Source organism: Bidens hawaiensis, unplaced genomic scaffold (genome assembly GCF_021521415.1).
Source record: "Bidens hawaiensis isolate Kalapana, Puna unplaced genomic scaffold, B.hawaiensis_p1.1 tig00000001_1, whole genome shotgun sequence".
NCBI classification, from domain to species: domain Eukaryota; kingdom Viridiplantae; phylum Streptophyta; class Magnoliopsida; order Asterales; family Asteraceae; genus Bidens; species Bidens hawaiensis.
The window spans coordinates 1,589,356-1,595,969 of record NW_027491014.1 but is presented as its reverse complement, the minus strand read 5'-3'; positions in this window follow the sequence as shown (position 1 = coordinate 1,595,969).

The following is a 6,614-nucleotide window of genomic DNA, read 5'->3' as shown; positions in this document are numbered from 1 at the left end:
ATTTGTTTTTGGTTTCCCAGGTGGAGACTTCCAAAGGTGGTCACCCATCCTAGTACTACTTCCACCTAAGCACGCTTAACCATGGAGTTTTAATGTGCACCACAACCAACTAAGCCCAAAACGCGTTGGTGATGTTAAGAGGCAGGACATTACTAATGAACCAAGGATCTATCTTGTCCACGGCCGATGTGGGATAGCTTAAGAGAGGGACGATGTTGTGTTTCCCAAGGGTGTTACATAGGGTTTTAATTAAAACATTGTCTCACGACCCTATGATCATCCAATACTTTCCTGAGCAGTTTCTGAGGCAAGAGAGACCATTTCCATCCTTCGGATTCATCCTGAGATCATCTATATGGGTTACATAATCAGAATCGAATATCTTGTGATGTCGAGGCTCGTCTAATCTTCTCGAATCATACCCGAGATGTAGAGTATTGTATTTTTTATTTTTCTCATGTGCTTTAGAACGAATGATTTGTAATTAGCTTTGATTAATCTATGAGTATTGATGTTTGGTATCACGGTGCGTTTAGTCGGTTTAGGTTTATTTTGATCAAAACGACTAGTTTGTCAGTTACTATGATAATTTCTTATAGGGTTGTTTTGATTAGTCGATTATGATGAAGCATACAAATGCCCATATTTGAGTCACACTGGCTGTCACACCCTCAAATTTTGACTAACGGAGTTTAACTGCGATGCGTGTGACATACCAGGATCTAGCTTATTTATTATACCAAACATCCAATTCAAATATTCAAAATATTATTTAGGTTTCATTCAAACAAGGGAAAACAAAAACCAAACCATACAAATTAAAGTTTTGTGGAAGCGTAAAGTAAATGGATTAAATAATAAACCACGTGCTCAAACATGGACAACCCATCAAATGTATACAACGTGAAATAAAAGTTCATGCGACAACTGTGACTCCTAACATATGCAATGCAACCCGCTCGTTAGCACATCTTGCAACCTGGGCAAGTATAAATACTCAAGGGTCAACACGAGGTTCGCGAGTTTAAAAGTTGTAGTAAAAAGTATTTATGTAGTATAGATAGTATACGTAGAATAAGTAGATTTAGCACTTTTCAAATATACCAGGGTAGCTAACCCATTTACAAGCTACTAGACGTTTGAACCGAAGCTGACTGTTTGTATGCCTTCTTACCAGGTATATCACAAAACACTGGCGCAAGTATGTAAGGACAATTTACACCCGTCTGACATCCAGTCGAGTTTTAGCAGGTGGGGTTTGTCAAACCCAGTAGTACTACTTAAATTTCCCCGCGATCCCATCCTAACGGTTCAAGGTATGTAAGGACTTTAAGTGATATGAGGGCATCTAGTATACACTTGTGATATATAAGAAATTACATAAATCCAAAATAAGTTGCTTCGTTTTCCTCCAGGAAACTAGTATGTAAGTATGTATGTGCTTTCAATCCAGAAAACAAGTATAGACAAATGTTTTGTGTTTTCAATCCAGAAAACAAGTATACGAAAATAGTTTAGTGTTTTCAATCCAGAAAACAAGGAAAATGTTTGGTGTTTTCTTTCTAGAAAAAAAGTATACGAAAATAGTTTAGTGTTTTCTTTCCATAAAACAAATTGGAAAAAGCATGAACTCACCTGGTGTCGCGTGTAATAGACTTTTCTCAAAATCCAAAATGATGCACTTGACTCGCTAATCGTTTCCTAGTACAAGTGTTTAAGTTATGAGAGTGTGTTCAACAACACATGACTCTAAGACCCACATATGGACACACACATAAACACAAACTTGAACTGAAGACTCATTGGTGATAATAAGTAATTTCAGATGTACCAAAAAGTCCTAACAAGTATCCACACATCATATCATGGCAAGGCAACTAAATATTCATCATACAACTTAACTTATGATCATTCAGTTCACGAGACCAATTATGGAATGTACAAACTGATTTTATCCACTAAGTAAAACTTAAGGATAAATTATACAAAATTTACCATAGTAGCATATAAGAATTAGGTTTCTCAAACAATTTTTATTATATTTTCCCATGCATACAAAACTCACAATAATTCAATCATTGCAGATAGGTACCAATAGTTCAGCAGATTGTGCGACAAAAAGTTGTTTCATGGTTCTCTCAAGTCATTTATCCAAATTGTGCAAGGCCAATTGGGTTGTCTTTTAGACTCATAATTCTAAATTCCAGAAGTGGACCAACTCATTTGTCTTTGTTAATCTCAAGTAATGATGTCGGGAAGACAGACCAGAATTTGAATCCCCGCATCATCTTTGACACGTGTTTTTGTAAAATCATAAAAACTATTCAAAACTTGTTCAAAAATTACAAAATTTACCTTTCTGGAAACTAGACTTAGAATAATATATCCTAGAATCAAGAATCGATCAATAATCATCATTTAACATCAAGTTACAAACCAATCAATAAACGAGAATGAATCTGTCAGCAAACTGTTATCATCAAACCTCAAACCCTAACATGTCATCCCTAGGGTTCTAATTCATCAATTAACATCATAATCATCAACAATACAGAACTTTGTAGATTTACAGTTTATCAATAACTCATCAAAATCATAAAACTAAACAAAATTAAAGATTTATCTTACTTGATATGCATGTAGAATTGATGGATGGTCAAGAAACACCGTCAATTGCATTTAGTTGGCGTGATTAAAGATGTTGAAGGTTGGGTTGGGGTTTCACGTTCGTAAGAAAGGGAGAGGGAAGAGAGATCAGCTGGTTAGGAGAGAATTAGGGTTTAGGTTATTTTATTTAATTTTAATTTAATCTAATTTAAAAAGAATGGTCCTTGTTGAAACAATTTTTGCCTTAAACAAACTTTTTAACAACGAACCAGGTTATAACGAAACGTTATGACTAAAATGTTAGTCCAAGTTTATAAAAGTTAACTCTCATTGTTATGTTGTAAATAATACTTCATAAAAGCCTAAAACGTAGAAGTTACGCGCAATTGATCGAAATTTCACACAATAAGCTACGAACTAAGCACATAATCATTTAACGTGTAATTTCAAATAGATAATATTATAAACACATAGTTGATGTATTACTTTAACATAATAACTGAAAGCAGGTTAAGCGAGCATAATTTACTAAATCATGTAACACAAAAAAAATCATCTTGCACATAACAATTATATCCGAATTATGTAAACATACCTGATTCGACATTAATCACCAACGTGCACTAGCAGACTCATATGTATGACTCATTTTGACACATGTAAATGTCATGCATGACATGTAAGATAACAGACTTTGGATTAATGGAGTTAATGTGAAAATGTAGGGTGTCACACTGGCAGGGACCGTTTGATAACCAGTGTCATGTGTTAGCGATTGTTGATGCCTAAGGTTTATCTAATTAATCAATATGTGTTGATCATTGATGATTTATCTGTTAAGTTAACATGAGATTAATGTTGAATTGCATGCTTGAACCCCGGGTGTGATTTGTCTTTGTTAATTGCTTGAAAGTTGTTTAATTGCTTTATTATTCTCAAACCCAAATTTTTTTCTAGTTGATCAAACTTTTGACATTTACTTCATAATTCTTGAAGCTGGTTGCATATTACACTGACCACATACTTCTCGTGGTTCAACACCCTACTTACCCTAGCTAGCTTAGGTGATTAGGACTTGATTTTAATTGTTTTTTACTAGCTAGCGACAATCTAGCATAAAATTGGTGTCGTTGCCAGGGAGTTAGTGCATTTAGTGTTTTGTGTTGTTTTATTTTAGTTTTAGTTTTAGTTTTTAGTTTTAATTTTAGTTATTATTATCTACCCATTTTACACGGGATGTGTTGATTGTGCAAGTAACATGTTTATGCTCACCCTCCATTCAGGCATGCAATCCCCGCTTATCTTCGAGCCAAAGATTGAGAGAGTAGCCCGGCAGAACCGAGCTCAACACAGAGAATCCGAAATGGAAGGTCAACACAAGAGCCAGAACCAAAACTAAAACCACAACCAAAACCCGAACCCACTCAATGAAGATAATGCTTTCCACCCAAATAACAATAATAGCCAAGATCCGCTGAAAACGACCCAAAACCACCAATAAATTCCAGCCAACAACCAAACCCAAACAACTCAGCTCGCTTACCCAGAAACCAAAACCGAAACAAAGATCAACCAGGCTCATAATTCCCACATAATTCCCAAGACACGGAGTTCAATTGTATCCATGTGAAGATTATTTAAGTGTTCATACTGTGGAATAAGAATAATATGGGGAATGGAATGAAACAGATCAGAGGGAATATGGTAGTAATGGGGAAGATTGGAGGATCAGACATAATGAGGTATTCAAGCTAGTAAATGAAGTTAATGATGGGTTGGGATGAAGAGGTAGAATAACTAGTGAATCAGAGAGGTGCGTGGTTGTTGAACAGAAATAGGGGCAAAAACGGTATTGGAAGGAACAAAGTTAACGTAGTTGACAGAGTTAATAGGGATCAGGAATTGAGGTGTTCTACATAATCGAGGGGTGATGTATATAAAATTGTACATCTTTTTAGAATCAAATAATCCCTAAAAACTGCAACTTCTATCAAATAATATAGTTCAAATGGCTACTTATCATGATAAAATGTATTTTCATGTAAACCCAAGCCTCAAACGAAGAAATAAACGAAAATCCAAAGAAAAATCAAATAAACCCAAGAAAACATTAAAACACGCCCCCATACCTCATGGAACACGCCCCCATGCTTTCTAGTGCAAGTAAAGACAAAAAAAACCTGAAAGAAAGGACAAAATATTGGACAGCTGGACACGGGGCCGTGCCTCAGAAGACATGGGGTCGTGGTCACCTTTCAGAAAACACAAAAGAAAATATAACAAGACACCAAAAACACGGGGCCGTGCCTCATGAAGCACGCCCTGTGGTGAGTCATCATGTACAATCTAACAGAGCATTAAATGCGAGTGTACATATGAACACGGGGGCATGCCTCATGGAGCACGAGGTCGTGCCTGACCTTTCAGACTTCCTATAAATAGTGGAGCATGTTGCATTCAACAAATGTGCTTGAATAGAGTTCTATACGAGGTTCTCTTATAAAAACGCCCACTTTACACTCATATTGAAGGTCTTGTGGAAAGTTTGAAGGCTTGGAGGTTATCATCACCATCATCCATCATTATCATCACCATCATCCACCATCATCATCATCCATCACCATTGAATAAGGAAGATTCATCAACATTTGGTTAGATTGTTCTAGTTTGATCATGTGTTTGTTATCTTCATCTCTTTTGATGTTCATAACCATGTTGATTATGGGATAAACTTCATTTACCATCTAATTTCTATGAAGAATATTTGTTTTACTTGATGATTATATTAAATATGTGATTTAGTTTAGTTAAGTACATGGTTATTTTGCAATTATCATTTGATGAAAAATGTTTTATCACTTTAACTCAACAAATCAAGGTTGATGATTAACAATCATTCATGATTCACTTATGTTATTGGAGATTAGAAATGGTAAAAAGAATACCTTGATAACTTATTCAAGATAAAACATGGATCCTTATATTGTACTTAGAAATGAAGAGATATAAGCTATGATCTATTTCTCTAGTGTTGGTAATTCTGAAATAACATTGTTAACACGATTGCTTAGGTTATCATGCTAGTTAAAGAAATCATATGTTAAAAGGAATCTGTAGTTATAACCTAATTAAATCAACTAAGGGGAGGTTGTGTGACTAAATTATAACCACCCAAAGTTGTTAGAATTGGTATTTGAGAAATCGAAGTCAATCCTAATCGTTCAACTTCACTAAACTACTTTCCTAATTAAATTGACATTCTTGTGGTAGTATGAGATTAAGCAAGGATGGCCTTGAAAATATGTGTGCTACTTTCTTTTATGTTATAGAATATGTTCACTTAGAAGTGAGGGGCTATTATATCATATATTATTAGGGCAAGTTTATCACATGTTTACTTAATAATCATCAAGGAAGAATGGAGTGGATTCTTGATCTTAGATGGTAACCTTCATATAATTTATTTACTCGTTTAGAATTTCTCTTATTGTTCACCTACATATTATATATAAGTATTTCTATTAAAGTTTAAAAGTCAACCCCAAAATGATAAAACTTTCCGATTAAAGTAAACGAAGATTTACTATTAGAAACATTTGTGTTCATGGATCGACACTTCGTTCTTACCAATACTATTCTACATATACGATAGGTACACTTGCCTATTTTTTGTGTGTTTAGTCTTAGTAGAAATCATTTTTATAAATTTAAAACACGATCTTGTGCGAAAGCTAAAATTCAATCCCTTTATATTTTATACCACAAACGCAGCACATCAAGGGGGCAAAAGAGAAATTCTGTTGCCCCGGTTCAGGGTGTTAACAGTCGGTTTAGATTGGCTATTTCAAACGGTGCATCCCCATAGTCCCGCAGGTGCGTATACTGGGATAACTCGTTACCGATGTAAATTATTTGAAGTTGGGTTGAGATGCAACATGTGTTCCTAAACGAGCACTATTCACAATCGAAGACGAATGAGTCCAGAATTGAGATTCGTCATTTTTCAC